This window comes from Microtus pennsylvanicus, chromosome 2, assembly GCF_037038515.1.
Source record: "Microtus pennsylvanicus isolate mMicPen1 chromosome 2, mMicPen1.hap1, whole genome shotgun sequence".
Taxonomy (NCBI): domain Eukaryota; kingdom Metazoa; phylum Chordata; class Mammalia; order Rodentia; family Cricetidae; genus Microtus; species Microtus pennsylvanicus.
The window spans coordinates 90,877,648-90,894,501 of record NC_134580.1 but is presented as its reverse complement, the minus strand read 5'-3'; the positions used below and the strand labels follow the sequence as shown (position 1 = coordinate 90,894,501).

General features: G+C 42.6%; 1 protein-coding gene across 1 annotated transcript in view; it reads right to left on the bottom strand.

Moving 5' to 3' along the window:
* Positions 1–9,389, bottom strand: part of Katnbl1 (katanin regulatory subunit B1 like 1) — a 45,516-nt gene extending 36,127 nt beyond the window's left edge. Inside the window, exon 1 of the mRNA XM_075961715.1 lies at positions 9,241–9,389. The gene's annotated coding sequence lies outside the window, so the exon portion shown is untranslated. The remainder of the gene's footprint in view (positions 1–9,240) is intronic.
* Positions 9,390–16,854: the final 7,465 nt, after the last annotated feature.

The following is a 16,854-nucleotide window of genomic DNA, read 5'->3' as shown; positions in this document are numbered from 1 at the left end:
GTGGCCACCTCTGTGGTCGCCAGCAATACCCATATACATAAAATAAATATCTTGAAATTACTTTTTAAAAAGAAAATAGAAAATAGGTTTAAAGCAAGTTATTTACAAGCTTGTCTTTTTAATTATACCATTTCCCCCTTCTCCTTCTTTTTTTCCATATCAGTACCTCCCAAATTCCTGGCCTCTTTTTGTTATTGTTTTACACGCACGCATACAAGCAAGCACACACCTAAATATATAAAAACTACCTGCTTAGTCTGATTAGTGTTACTTGTACGTATATGATTTCAAAGTTAACTACTTTTTACCAGATAATCAATGAGGGGACTCATCCCAGGGAACACTATATTCCCTAACTTTCAGTATTCCTTAGTTACTTACAGATCATTTTACAGTTAACACAGCTTCTATCCAACAGGATTTGCACTGTATTTCTCAGTGAGTGTTTCACTAAATTCTAACCACTGTGTAAAATTTACTTTCATAATTATTAAAGTTTCAAAACAGAGCAGACATATGTATCCCAGTTCAGGGCAGCAAAATTTATCCTAAGAACAAAAAACTCCCTGTAGTCTAATACTAAGTCAGATCCAAAAGGACAGCACTAGTCTCTAAATTTGACAATCCTTTTTTGGGAATATTTAGTCACAAGTCAGTAGGAAGTAGGCTGCTCACAGGGACAGTACACTCATAAAATGATCAGCGATCAGTCAGGAAAGAACAATAATAAAATTCAAAGACATCCAGATATGTTAAATTATGAATGTACAATTATGATAAGCCCTAAACTGTGCCATGTAAAATTAGTTTTTCTTTCATATAAATGATAGGTTAGCATATTATCCTTTTTTGGAGGATTGTTTTGGAGGACAGGGTCTCAGATAGCCCAGAATGGCCACCAAATTGCTATGGAGCAGAAGAGGACCTTGTCCTGTCTCCACCTCCCAAGTGCCAGGATTTCAGGTGTTACCAGGCGTGGGCTTTCTCATCTTGAAGTCAGGTATGGTCATGTGGCTCTGAACAATGAAATTTTTTTTTAATTATTTATTGATTTATTATGTATACATTATTCTGTCTGTCTGTATGTCTGAAGGCCAGAAGAGGGCACCAGACCTCATTACAGATGGTTGTGAGCCACCATGTGGTTGCTGGGAATTGAACTCAGGACCTTTGGAAGAGCAGGCAATGCTCTTAACCTCTGAGCCATCTCTCCAGCCCCCCCCATGAAATGTTTTTAAAAAGCTTTTTCTTTTTCTTTTTTCTAAAGGCAGTCTCATATCACACCTCAAGCTAGCCTATAACTCACTCTAGACTAGGCTAGCCTTAAACTCACTCAGTCTATCTGGGATTACAGAAATCAAATTACCACAGCCCACTTTAAAGAAACAGCCAGTATGTGATTTCTATCAGTTTCACCACTGTCATGACAGCCAGCCATAGGTAAGAAAATTACAACTCTGCAAACACACATTCCTAAGCAAGGCCACCACAGAACAAAGCCCACAGACAAATGTGCATCCCATATCAAGGAGAAACAAAGCACTGTTGTTTAATGGGAGACTTGGGGACTGTTTGTTACTGCAAAATAATTTAGTTCTTCCATACTGATAAGCCATATAAGTAATACTGTGAGCGGAGAATGATTTAATCAGTTCCATTAAAAGAGCTGTAAATTGATGCTCCCAAAGAAACATAATTTCCTTCTAAATATTACTTAAGTTTCCAAACAGGTCTACTAACAAGGTTAAAAAGTATTTATATGTAGTACATCAGTAAACAGATAACTCAATGAACGTAGCCCATAAAGGTTGAGAAATGGTCTGTCAACCTCTTTTCATCTCAAAGCATACTTTCTTGGTGAGAATCACTCCATTTTCCAAGTCAGCCATTAGGAAATTATTAGCCTAAAGTACGGATCTCATAAAAGATAAATATTTTTTTCCTTTTTTATAATTTTGGTTATGAGCCTAGCCTTTAACAGCTGAGTCACCCTCCAGCCTCCTTTTCTCTTTTTAAAAAGACAGGGTGTCACTGTGCAGCCTTGACTGTTCTGGAACTTGCGACATAAACCAGGCTGGCCTCAAACTCATAGAAATCCATTTACCTCTCTGCCTGAGTGCTGGGGTTGAATGAGAACTATTCTTCAATACCATTTATTATTTGAGAACCAGGGTGTCTGAAACAAAAGGTCAGGGATATTAGTTTTCAGCTACTATGCCATGAATCCTCCACGGACAAAATGCCAAATTTGGTCAATACATAAGATTTATTCTTACTACAATAGTATATCCTGTTGATGATGATAGTAGGTGGTATAGGGAATAGGCAGAGCACATGTTTTTCTACTGATGAACAAAATTGTATTTTGGGATTAAGAGGCACAGACAGGAAAGTATTCCAGAGTTCAGAAAGGCAGCCAGATTGTGGCTGCTTCACTACCACTGCACAACACTTCGTCACTGTAGGGCTGTATCCTGTTGGTCTGTACTCTGAATTCTTTCCAGGTACTTGGAAGATGGGAGCACTCATGCAAACTTGCTTTCCTCAACAATCACCCATTCCTTCATTTTTTCATTCACTTAACAGCAAATATCAAATGCTCATGCTGAATTAATGACCACTGTAGGCCCTAGGGAAACCCATGTACTGAGTTAATGACCACTGTTAGCCTAGAGAAGGCCCCAATCCTATGGGGGTAGGCGGTGGCATATACAGATAACCTCAGAAGAAATCCTTCTAATCAATTTACACTAAGATGTGAAAAATTATTTCTTTCCCTCCTCTCCAAAAGTCTCCCCTTGAAAAATTCAGAGATTTTACAAATTCAGTTTCTCTAAATTGGAAAGACCCTGGAGACAACTTCAGTTTACAGATGAGATTAAATGACTTGAATCCCAGAAACACTAAATTGCTAATAGGAGAGCCTGGTTTAGAGCTATGATGTCAACTAAGAACGCCAATAATGAAGTTGCAAACAGAGTCTCAAGAGTAATGAGAGAAGAATCATATGCAGGTCATGGGTATCTGGGAAACTAGCTCAAGGCAAAAGAATTTTAAGTAACAAATAACACATAAAGAGAGGAGAAGTCATGGGGAAGAGAGTCAAACAAGACCTTTTAGAACAGTCTTCATCTCTACACTCAAAATGAGTCAAAAGCAAGGATAATAGATTTAACAAAAACATTTCCAAAGAATATACTTAGAATAAGAAACAGAAAATGCAGCATTTGAACCTGCTAAGAAAAATCCAAATTAGATCCTATCCAATCACCAGAGCATGCTCCTAGCTTAAGGTATGCCTTTAAAATCTGCTTTCGAGGATGTGGTGATGGCTCTACACGATGGTGGGTAAAGTGTGTGCCATGCAAGTCTGAAGAACTGAGCTTGATATCCAATACAAACTGGAATATGCTGGAGATGTGGCTTTCCAACCGGAAAGCTCCAGGTCTCAGTGAAAGAACCTATCTCTAAAAACAAGGGTGTACGGTTCTTAGGAACTTCCGAGGCTGACCTCTGCCCTCCATATATATATATACATCTGGAATGCTGAAGCACAAAGATTGTCATGGTTACAAGCCAGTCTATACCACAAAAATAAAGCCTTGTTAATAAAACAAATAGAAACAAGAAAGCAAGCAAGTAGTCTTTTAATGGTTTTATAGAAAGACTGGGAAACTCAAGATTCAAAGGCCACATCTAGTGAGGGTGTTCTTCTACAATAACACAGTGGAAGGCATCACCAGGGCAGGGTGAGGGGTGGTAGTGGGGTGTAGGTGGTATGAATGAGAAAGTGGAAAAGGATAAGTCAAAGATGGTAGAGCACAGTTGGAACAGTCAGAATTACTGACACAAGGGCATTAACCTATTCATCTGCATAGAGCATATGACCTAAATGCCTCCCATTAGGCCACAACTCTTACACTGCCAATGTTACCTACAAAGTCATGTATTGAAGCCTTGAGCCCAGCTGGTTGTGCTATTTTGGAAGGTGCTGAAAACTTTAGATGGTGGGCTGAACTGGGGGAAGTAGGTCATTCACCAGGGCGCCTACCATCTTACACTACATCTTGTCCCCAGCCCCTTCTTGACTTTGTCACTGTATGTTTTCTGTCCTCCCCCACTCATTGCCACATTATTTTGCCTTGCCTCAGGCCCAAGCTATGAACGTAGCCAACCTTGAGTAGAAACCTCTGAAATCTAGAACCAAAATAAAACCCTTCTCTTCTTAAATTGTTTCTCAGATGGCGCACGCCTTTAATCCCAGCACTCGGGAGGCAAATGCAGGCGGATCTCTGTGAGTTCGAGGCCAGCCTGGTCTACAAGAGCTAGTTCCAGGACAGGAATCAAAAGCTACAGAGAAACTCTGTCTCGAAAATCAAAACAAAACAAAACAAAACGTTTCTCAGGTATTTGTCACAGCTACCAAAGAACTAACAGTTACAATGACAAATTAGTTGGAAGGGGTCATTTATACAACAGCAATCAAGTAACATGACTGATAAGAAACACTAATATTGATTGGTATATTTTATGACATTCTGTATGGACCGTATATTTTTAAAGGTAATTTCCCACTCCCCTGGGGAGAAGTTAATAATCAGTTTATAAAACTGTGTAACTGGTACATTAAAAAACAAAAACTTGTTGGGCAGTGGTGGTATATACCTTGAATCCCAGCATCGGAAGGCAAAGACAGGAAAATCTCTGTGAGTTCAAGGCCAACCTGATCTACAAAGTTCTACAATAGCCAGGGTCATTACAGAGAAACCCTGACTCAAAAATCCAAGAGTTAAGCTTTAAAAAACAAAAACTCAACATTAGCCCCTCAAACTCTCTGCTTCATGACCAACAGATTTAAGTCTAATCTAGTAACAAAAAAAAAAAAAGAAATCTTTTTGAAAACAGCATGAAGCAGAAAGCTTGCTATCTGAAATGTAAACTTAGTATATATATATAAAAAAAGAACACGATTAATCTTAGGAGTTTGGACAAAGATTAAGATGACAGAGAGTGGCCGGGCGATGGTGGCGCACGCCTTTAATCCCAGCACTCGGGAGGCAGAGGCAGGCGGATCTCTGTGAGTTCGAGACCAGCCTGGTCTACAGAGCTAGTTCCAGGACAGGCTCCAAAGCCACAGAGAAACCCTGTCTCGAAAAACAAAAAAAAAAAAAAAAAAAAAAAAAAAAAGGATGACAGAGAGTACGGGCCAACGCGTGTGTGCGTGTGTGTGTGTGTGTGTGTGTGTGTGTGTGTGTGTGTGCGCGCGCGCGCGCGCACGTGTGCATGCGTGCGTACGCGAAATACCTGGAAATATGGCGGGATGTTTGTCTACTATGCACAGGGTCCTAAGCTGGATACTCAGCATGGCAAAACATTTGGCTGGGCACTACATAGATAAAACTTTCTGACTTTAACCCCAGCTCTGAGGAGGCAAAGGCAAGTGGCTTTCTGAGTTTAAGACTAGCCTGCTCTACAAAGTGAGTTTAGTGAAACCTTGTAAAAAATAATAATAAAAATAAAAAATCAGAATTAGTATCTCCAGGGCTTTCTTTACGTTTGAGAAGCTAATAACAATAGAAACACTGGAATAAGCTGTATGCTTATAATTTTCATTCAGGAATAAAAACTGTAATTCACATAAACAACACAAGATTTAATGGAGACTCTTACTCTCTGTCACTTTAATCTTTGCCCAAACTCCTAAAATTAATCATGCTGCATTCAGAAAAAACATTTCAAAGGAAGAAACACTGGAACACTGATTCAACACACATACACACACACCCACCACACATTTTTGTCTGAATGTAATACAAAATTCCTAATTTCAAAGCAACATATGTGTACATGCAGGCACACATACAAATACTGTGAATATGAGAGTATTTTTTAACTTTTAATTTCTTTCAGATTTACTTTATGTTTATGATTGTTTTGCTTGCAAGCATGTATATGCACATGTGTGTCTGATATCCACAGAGTGTTAATACTGGGAACTGAACTCAGGTTCTCCGCAAAAGCAGGTGCTTTTCATTGATCAGCCATCTTTTCAGTCCCCTAAAGAATATTTGTTTAAAGAATAGAAAGATGTGCTGAGTTAAAAACAATAAAACTCAAATGAAGAAAAATGTATAATCTCAGGTTTTTAAAACATATTTATTTTATTTAAATGTGTGTGTGAGGTCCTGAATCTATCTATGTGTACCACACACATGTATGTGCAGATACCCTCAGAGACCAGAAGAAGACTTCGGATCCCCTGGAACTGGAGTTACAGAACATCATAAGGCACCTGATATTTGTGCTGGAAACTGAACCTGGGTCCTTTGCAAGAGCAGAGTTTTGTTTTTTTTTTTTTGTTTTTTTTGTTTTGTTTTTTTTTTTTTTTTTGCTTTTTCGAGACAGGGTTTCTCTGTGGCTTTGGAGCCTGTCCTGGAACTAGCTCTGTAGACCAGGCTGGTCTCGAACTCACAGAGATCCACCTGCCTCTGCCTCCCGAGTGCGAGCAGAGTGTTCTTAACTGCTGTCTCTCTGGTCCATAATCACAGTTTTATAAAAAGTAGCTATCAGCACTTAAAAAGCTTCAAGAGCACACCCTTAATTCTAGCACTCAGGAAGCAGAAGCAGGGAGATCTCTAAATTCTAGGACAGCCTGGACTACAAAGCAAGTTCTAGGACAGCCAGAGCCTTACACAGAGAAACCCTGTCTTGAAAAGCAAAACAAAACAAAAAGAGCTTCAAAAAAAACCACACATCCTTTAATCCCAGCATCCCAGCACTCACTGGGGACGGTAGAGGCAGGCGGATCTTTGTGAGTTCAAGGCCAGTCTGGTATACAGAGCTAGTTCTAGAACAACAGCCACGGTTACACACAGAAAACCTGACCAAAACAAACAATTAACAGTTGTTCTATTCAGGGCAAGTGTTTATAAGTGATCTATTTAAACTTTAAAAATTGATTTAAAGTTTTTTTAATTAAATATTTGTGTGTGCACACATGCAAAAGTATGGACAGAGGCCAAAGGATAACTTCAGGGAGTGGCTTTTCCCTTCTTCCTTGCAGAAGGGTCCCTCTTGTTTTCCCATGCTGCAATACTAACATAGGTTAGGTGGCCCTCAGGCTTCTGGGGATTCCATCTCCCATTTCTCCATTGCCTCCTGTCTCAGGGTAGGAGTGCTTGACTGGGATTATAGAGGTGACACCTCACCTCCTTTTGGGGGCTCGTTTTGCTTATTAAATGTGGGCTCCAGGATCAAACTCAGGTTTGTATCCTACACTGACATTTGGAGTAATTGTTTCTTATGGGGGGGAGGGGTGTCTGTCTGACCCTAGGATGTTTGCTCAGTAGATTGACAGTATCACCCCCTCCTCAAGAGTTTCACATCCCTGCCCAGCAGGCCGTAGTACTTCAAGGCTAGCCTGTGAGTTCCATGATAGTCAGGGCTACACAAAGAAACTGTCTCGAAAAACAAAACAAACTCGAGAGCTCTGTGAATGTGTACGTGTGTGCACATTAGACCTCTCTGACACATCTCATTTATAACATTCCCCAGTCTTGCTTCATAGAATATTAACCGACAAGAACTTTCAAAAGACCAGACCTACTGTTCCCAAAAAAAGTAAATTTTTCCCCCTGGATTCTTAGTCTTTGGACAATTTCCTCAATCCTCCACTTCCAGTAAATGTCTTATCAGCTGTTAGCTCCACGGTGGCAGCTTTACTCAGTTCCGATTATCATTCAGATAGCCGCTGCACCAGTGAGATAGAGTATCACGTACTGTTTTTGTTACTAAGTTCACTTGGGATTTGTTGCCTGTCACATTTCTCGCATATAGCTGACTAGATTCACAACTGTGCTGGACAGTGAGGCAATCAAAACCTTGGTAACCGATGAATGAAGTTGAAAAGTTTTGGTATAAATAAGCATGAACTGCTGACCACTCATGAAGGGGTTTGCTATGGGGCTGTATTTCTTTTCATGGAGTCATTACATACACCCATTTCAAACACAAAACAGTGCACCACAGTTTTAAAGGAACATGTTTCCAGCTGTTCTCCACGATCCCTAAAAATATGAACCTCAACTATGAATTCTATTTATCTTAGAAACAATTTAGCGGAAGGGGCTCGGGCATGAGCAGAGAACTGATTGGTGTGTGGATTGATTTATGAGTACACAAAGGTATACTCACATAAATATCTCCGAAGCTGAAGTAAATAAATAGACACACTTTGTACATTAGCAAGAGCGAAGCAAAGGCAGTCTCCAAGGGTTCCAACTGTATCAGCTTGACTTCCCTGAGACTGTTTCCTTGTCAGAAAGATGATAACAACACTATACCTATTCCAAAGCAACGCTCTTAACTCAGAAAACTAAATAAATATCACTCGTTAAAGTTTATTACAAGGTCAGCTTCTGGCCAGATAAAAGCCTCCGTGCATAAACTTCTCACTCGAAGAAGCTGATTTAAAAGAAAGAAGAAAAATCCTGATTTTTCTTTACACAAGTTGCAGGTATTAGGGGACTAGTGTCTCAGAGCGCCTTAAAGTACAAAACTAGCGACAATTTCAGAAACAATTTCTCTTCCAATTACTTTTTTCTCCAAATCTGCAAAGAAACTGATACAGATATATTTCCAAGGAACTTTATAAGCCACTAGAGAACAAATCAACTCTTTGTTATCTCCACACGTAAGCCCAGTTAAGCCCCTAGGTACAATTACAGAGTAACTTTACAGAAAGTACACCGAGGTTTTAAAAGCGGAGGTCAACAATTCCTGGGCAGCTCTGTCAAATTTCTGCCCTGAGAAACAAAAGCCGATCTGCCTGGGAATCAAAAATTCCTGAGAAAAATGAGGAAATGCCTCAGCCGGGCCTAGGCAGCTCTCGCGAAAACCTGTCCCCTCCTCGCGCAGCAAACCCCTCGCGCGTCCCGTCCTTCCCCGTGGGGCGTAGATGTCGACTCCACCCGAGGATAAAGAAGCGATGACAGCAGGTTGGGTCCACGCCTCTCCCGCCAGGACCCCTGAGGCCTGCAGCCCCAACCTCCCTGCCGGGGCCCCCGGGGGTTCCGCGGGAGACCGGCGGCCCCACCCGCCTGCGCCCCGCCCCGCCCCCGCCGCCCTGCCCGGGAAAGGCCGCCGCCGCGGGGCCTGCAGGTGGGCCCGGCCAGTCGCTCGAGCAGCCTGCGCACGAGCGAGCGGCAGCGGGCGTCCCAACCCGGTCCGGCCGTCACTTACCGGCGCCTCATGGTACCGCAGCGCCTCAGCCCAGCCACCGTGCTGACGAACCGCGCCCGGCAGCTCGGAGCGTCCCTCGGAGCCCCAGCCGGGCCCCACTCACAGCCATTCAAACGCCGCCGCGCGCGGCCCGCCGGGATAGCTACTCCGTGGGCGGCCCGCGGGCCCCGCCCAGCGCAGGCTCCGCCCCCTCGGATGCCGGCGGGAGGGGGAGCAGGGCGCGTGGTAGCGCCGCCCCCTAGTGGCCGCAGCTGCTCACGGACGCTTTGCTGTGGCGGTGTAAAAGAATTGCTGCTCTACAGGACGCAGGCAGCTGGGAAAGAAAGACCCCGAGGGAATATGAACAGTCTAGTAAGGGACCACACCTGGGGCAGACAATCTGCTGTTAAAATACCGTTCAAGGGAAGATGAGCGTTCATTCTTATTCAAACAAGCAGGATATAGTGATTAAAAGTGTAAACTCCGGAACTGTGCCTTGGACAAATCACGTAAAGTGTGTGTGTGTGCGTGCGTGTGTGTGTGTGTGTGTGTGTGTGTGTGTGTGTGTGTGTGTGTGTGTGTGTGCGTGTGCGTGTGTGTGTGTGTGTGTGTGTGTGTTGTTTGGTTTCCTCGTCTGTAAAATGGGAATGATAACAGTGTATCTGCCTCTTAACCTCAAATGGGTTAATACATACAAAATTATTTGGAGAGTACCTGGCTCCTGGTAAGCTCTATATAATTCCTGACTATCTTGTCTTGTTTCCTGTTATGTGCCAGACTTCGAGAATATCTTTAACTATTCTTATAAACTTTATTATTTAAAACAACTTGCAATTCCCAGCCTCCCAAACTCACAGAATACTGCAAGAAACTTAAGAAATATGTATGATAAGGCCCTCTCCACAGGAAGAAGGTTTGGTTTCATTGGGATGGGAACACTTGACTTTGAGATTATGATTGGTTGTATCCCTGACGTGTTTTTAATTCCTGAAGACAATTCTCTTCATCAGAGACTAGTCAGGGTAAGTGGGGGGGGGGGGGGGATTTGATGAAAGTCTCCCTCAGTCAGACTACATCCCGTGGCTCACTTTTTTAGATGCTGCTTTAAGAACTCTTAGGGATTAAGGAAAGGGTTGCTTAAATTAGGTCCAACATGTTTAAAGACTTCCTCTGTGCCTAGGTGACACATCTCCAGGTGCTAGGGAGAACAGGAAGTGGCTGTCGACGACTTGGGAAGTCAGAGAGTGATAGTCCCAATACACCACACAGAGTGAAGTCGTGAAAGGTATATTCTAAATGCTGTGGGCTTTCAGAGGACTAATTGGGGCTGAAGGACCATTAGGTGAATAGGATTGTAATGTGTTTCCTTCCCCTACTTAATCAAAAAAAAATGTAATGATGAAAATTTGAAGCAACCAGTTATGGCAATGGGAAAATATGTTTCGAATGCTTTGTGTGAGCCACGTCTTTGAGAGTTTCTCAGATGATGCCAAGCACAAGCAGGCACATGCCTCCGTGTGTGGCCGCACCTGTCAGCTCCAGCTGGCTGAGCGAGGGAAAGGAACTGGGGCAAGGCAGGCTGCTTCCTGAGCATGGCTGCTACGAGGTGGGTGGTGGTGGTTTCAAATAAAAACTTAACATACCTGAAGTCACTTTCCCTTAAGGTGTTTCTTCATCATCACAAGCATGAATTTCTCGATGGCCCACTATGCAATAAAGATCATGGCCGGTCCCTCGGCGGAGGAGAATAAAGAGTTAAGACCTGTTCCTAACCTCAAGAGCAGCTAGGTGGTGTGGCAGCAAATAGCAGAGACACAAGACTGCTTCATTAACAGAAAAATCTCGTCAAAAATAAGGCGTCCTGGTGCCTACAAACCAGAAAAGAACATCAATGTTCTCTTTTACGGAACCTGTTAAAATATAGAGTCTCAGATGGGTTTCTTTTTCTAGACCCAGACTCTAAGGTTTACACCAGCAATGAGCCGCCCAGGTTTCCCAGCTCTCATATTTTAGCACAAAGATTGAAGAAAACTGCGTGGTATTGAAACCTTTAAAATACATATGAACCGTACTATGCTGATCCTAAAAGCACCAATACTTTTCCTATCAATAAAGTTTGATTCTTTCAATGAAAGAAGCATAGCATGGGCCCGGGGAAATATCTCAGTTGGTGTATAGAGCTTGCCTTGTAAGCACAGGGACCTGAGTGCAATCCTCAGAATCCGTACTTTAAAATCCGTATGGCTCATGAGTATAATCCTAGTCACATCTTCCTTCTGCTGTGTCTGGGCAGGACTGGGGAGGGAGCTTCCTGCTTCCCAGAATTCTCCTGTTCTCATTGTCCCACCTCTACTTCCTGTCTGGTTGCCCCACCTATACTTCCTGCCTTGCTACTGGCCAATTAGCATTTATTTAAAATGTAATTGACAGAATACAGAATTGTCCCACACCACCAGGAGCAGGAAGAGGAGGATCAGGAGTTTGAGGCTAGCCTGGGCTACACATTTTTCTCTTCCTCTTGGTCACTATCCAGAAAACCATCTCCAAACACAAACCAACAGAAATGCATACCTTGCAAACTTCATTACCAACACACCACCCTTCCCCCATCCCTGCAAAATGATCAGGTGTGGTGGCACACTACTTCAATTTAGGAGGCAGGAGTGGGCAGATATCTGGAAGTTTAAAGCTAGCATAGCCTGTGTATTGAGTTCCGGAGCAGCCAAGGCTGTGTAGTAAGAATCTATCTCAAAACAAAGAGACAAATAAAATGTAGATGATGGTGTCTTTAGGAATGACACACGAGGTTGTCCTCTGGACTCTACATGCACACACATGCACACACACAAACTTGTACCTGCAATCACATGAACACAAGTAAGAATAACCCATGTATTCTTTTTATATCCCAACATGAATATTTATGCACAAAAGGTGGTCAATTCCAGACCTTTCCAGAGGGCAGTCTGAAAGGGATTCTACTCCTCATCATTTCTTTGTGAGCAAACAGGCAGCTGAGTTGGTCTTCCTACCTCTTTCACAGGGAATTGCAGAAGAGTGTAGGACCACTCTGCGGCAATGTGCCAAGAAGCTCATATCCACAGACACCCGTAGGTAATGAAGTCTACATAAAGATCTCTGTACACCATCTCTTAGTGGAATTAGGGGTGGGGTGGTGAAAAGAGGGTTTGAACTGGGCCTGACATGCTGGTCAGGATTCTCACAGCTCTGCTGTTCCAGAGAGAGAACAGGGAGTGGGCAGTAAGTGCAAGGATCGCTGTCTACCCTGTGTGAGCAGAGTGAAGACCGCTTTGGAGACTGGTGGGCACAAAGACTGAAACCTACACAGCAACCCAGAGTGTTGTAAGCACCTGGGTTTATCAAAAGATGGTGGTTGGAGGTACTTGAGGATTCTGCAGAAATGCTAAGCAGGGCAGTGACGGTTACTTCATTCTTCCGAGGACTGACCCATCACCAGGTGCCAAATGACTGGTATGAAGATTTGGATTGGAGGTTTAGGGAACTGAAGCATCGACGGCCTTGTATGTTGTGTTCATTCACTTGAACTGACACTAAGAGGACAGGGCTCACAGCGACAGATCATCTGATCCATAAGCAGCAGCCACTGCTCTGCTTCAAGCACCTCTGGGAAGTTCCAGCCAGTTAACTTTGGCAAAGTCAATCCCCGTCTTCCTGTGCAGGCTGTGGAAGGAAGTAGCAGCAGCAGCACCAGATAAGGCAGCTCCTGGTTTAGCGGACTCGGGATTGTCTCATTATAATGCCAACGCCCTGCTTTGTGTTAGTAATAACAGCTTTGTTTGTTTCTGGTGGATAGACAAGGGAAGTGTTAAAGGGCTTGGGGGGGGGGTCTATGGAGAGGACAACAGGTCTCTGAGCATCTACAGCTCTCTTGGAGCCAGAAAGCAGTGCATTTTAGAAGAGACATTTGAACCTATCAACAGCTCAAATCCTAAGTGTGCGATTCTCTTACAGAATTGTACCCAAGAATGTTCACAACAACGTGTGCGTGCGCACGCGTGTGTGTGTGTAACAGTGAAAGATGGGAACAATCTCAATGTCCATCAGTTGGAGACTGACAAAGTTCAAATGCACCCATGCCACATAGACTTTGCATCCTCGGCAAACAATCGCCTAGATCTAGATCTGAGTGACAGACGTGGAAGATATCCAAGACAGATTAAATAAAAAAGAGTAAGTTAATAGAGTTTAGTATGTTTCTATTAATATAATGAGTAAATCAAATACTCCACCCATAAATGTATTTTTATTTTCATTTATTTGTGTCTGTAGGTCAGTTTTCTTTTTCCATCATGTGGATGCCAGAGATCAGGCTCAGGCTGTCAGGTGATTTTATTCAGCTCCCCATACATGCGTTTTAAGGAATGATTATCTTTTGAAGCATTAAAAGTTACTGAGTTCTGCTCTCCCCTCTGATGAGTTGCTTGGGCTGATCTAGTAAAGTATGAGTGAGTTAGACGTCAGAAACTTAAGTTCTTATGGTTCTGCAAGCTGGGAAGCTCAAAATCAATGTGTGGGCTAGTTCAGTCCAGAGGTTAGGGCTCTCTTCGTGGTTTGCAGATGGCTGCTTTCTCGCTGAATTCTCACTCGGCAGGGAGGAGGGAAGGCTGTTTTCAGTATTTTCTCTCTTCTTCCAGGGTTACTATTGCAACTAGAAGGACTCCGCCCTTATGACTTCATCCAATCCTAAATGCTTCTCAAAGCCCTATCTCAAGAAATATCACACTAGGGATTAGGATTTCAACATAAGACATCTGTGAGAGACCTAGACATTAATTAGCCCATCACAGTCCCTCAGAAATCTAGGGTTGTAAACAACATTTTATATTTCAACTGATTGCTGTTTTAAAAATGGACACAATGGAATTTTTTTCTAAAGGACCTGGATTGGTCATTCTGATTTAGAGACACTTTAGTCCACATTCAAGAGGTTTAAATCACTCACTGGGATGAATGGCTGCAGCCAGAGTAACGAAACTTGGAAAGACCTGTTAGGCCATCGTGTTATATCATTATGACTCATGCTACGGTTGTCATTCTCATCCTTTAATGGGCTCTGTGGGAATGGCAACCCTCCCAGCTTCCTCAGCAAGTGCTGCAGGAAAGCAGACTATAATGGGAACTTGTTAAAATGTGAATTGCACAACACTGCTCTTGAAATGAAGAAAAGGTAATGGCCAAGAATGGTATGACTAAATCAACATCATTTCAGAACACTACTCTACCAGTCTGTTTGACCCTGGGAGGAGCATCTCATGTCATTGCAATCATGCACTAGAAAAGGAAACATCTAAAAATTAGAATCCCTGTAGATATTAAGTGGCCATCCAAGAGTAATTAGTAAGGTATGGTCTCTCAGCCCTCCAACATGATTTGAAAACCCAGACAGACAAAACAGAGGGTGAAAGTTTCCCTTTAAGACCCTATTACTAACACACACACACAAAGCATCACGAAAGGAGGTCTTTGAGAGTCAATAATGATAACAGAATCAAAATAGCAAGGATTTGCAAAGGCGACTCATTTATTGACACAGCAAAGAGGTTCAGGGGCTATTAGAGCATGCTGGGCTAACTGGTTGGACAAGAAAGGGTAGTCAAATAGGATTATAGAGATACTGTCAGACACTACAAAAGAAAACTCATGACATGTCTATAAAAGATCTCTCTCTAGAGATATCCTTCTTTGCAAATCTGTCTGAATAAAAAGTTTCCCCATTCAGGTTTTAACCCAAATGCAACTAGTTGGAGACAAATGACAAGAAACAAATTTTCTGACACCTAGGAGGAATCAAGGATGAAATACAGAAACAAACACAAGAGAGGGTTTCCGCTCCAGAATACAACAGCCACCTAGTGTGTATCAGGCCCTGGGCTTGATCCCCAGCCCTGCAAGATACATACAAACGTGCAAGCGTCACACATTCTAAGTCAAAACAAAATAACCCTCGAGCTACCAAACTGAGTGTTGTCTGTTTTGTATAACTAAAATAATGGTTGCTCAAAAATACAAAGTAAGAGAAAATTGATGTTTATTTTACAGTTTCAGCATTCTCAATTTCCTGAGTTTTCCAATTCACTTCTGGTCCAGTCAGAGGTACGCAAAAAGGTTCTCAGAAAAGCCTCTCAAAGAGGCTTGAATTCAATTGTAAAAAGTAAAACTTTAGTATTTTAGGGCAATAAAAAGCTTTAGTTCAGTGATTTTTAAGTCTTTCTGTATAGTACTAGCAAAAGAACCACAAGAAATGCTAATGCCCAGGGCCCACGCATAGAGATGTTCAGAATCTTGGGAAGCCGTGCCCAGGCACTAATCATTTTTCTGAAGGGTTCCAGGGTACTCTACTGTTTTTTGTTTCTGGTGTGTCATACTTTATGGATACATGTTTCTTTACTCGGGCATCACCTGTGAGTTGATTTTGAAACAATTCATGGATTAGGAGACCAACTGCCAGCATTACTGATCTTACCCTTTAGGACGACTCTGCCTACAGGGGGCAGGTTCCACTCTATTCCAATTTGTGTTGCTGTATCTGCCCATACTGCAGTACAGACAATGCTCCCACAGCACACAGAACTACAAAACTGGAAAATAGAGCAGAGGTGGGAATCTTCAACGTGTGTATATCACCACACTCGTAGGTGGCCAAGCAGGCCTTTTCAGCCTTATCCTCAGCCACACGGCCGTACACTCCCTTCCTCGAAACAGCAGCCATGACAAATTACTTGGAAATAATATAAATAAAACTAAGTAAAATAAATAAACCACTGTTTTTTTTTTAAACTTAAACGTGGGCATTTAAAACAATTCTTCTAAAATATACATACTCTCCGATCTAACAGTTCCATTCCTAGTACGATAGCTTAAGGGAATAGATGTACTAGATGATCTTCACACTAAAATTAAAAAAGGAGAGAGCAGAAACAATTTTCCAATAATAGGCCAAATTACAATACAGACAAGCTATCGAATATAACTCCTTTTTCCAGGAATGCTAATGAATACTTAATAAAAAAATTAGGCGTAGGTTACAAATCCTATTTAATCCCACAATAGAACTTCAAAGTAGGCCATCATTCCATTTTTGCTCGACGCAGGAGGAACAATGGATTTGGCGGAGTCGAGGTGACACAGTAAGTCTTAAAAGGAGACTTAAAAGGAGACCAGTTAGATCCTGAGCCCACGTGTCTTTACGCTCCCAGTGTCAACCTCATTGGGTTAGTTTGCGAATTAAGTGGAAAAACAAACAAACAAAAACCCAAATGTATAGCTCTTGCAACACGAGGACAAGTAGTAGCCAGAGGCTGAATAACTCGCTCAAGGTCACACAATTCCGGGTAACCTTCGCTTTAAAACAGGATTTCAGCTGTGGGCTCGTCTTGGCTTCAATTCCGGTCATTTCGGACTTCACTCCGGCTCGGCGGCGCGCACCTAAGAAGCCGGAGCTCGAGCGAGAGGTGTATTCGCAGGGAGGTCTCAAGGGCCTGCCTTCTGGACCGCCTTGCTTTCCGGCTATTTTAAACACCCGGGTGGGATCGTCTTTCCGGACACTCGAGCGCGAACTTCCGGGGAGCGCGTGACGTACATGTTATGCACCGG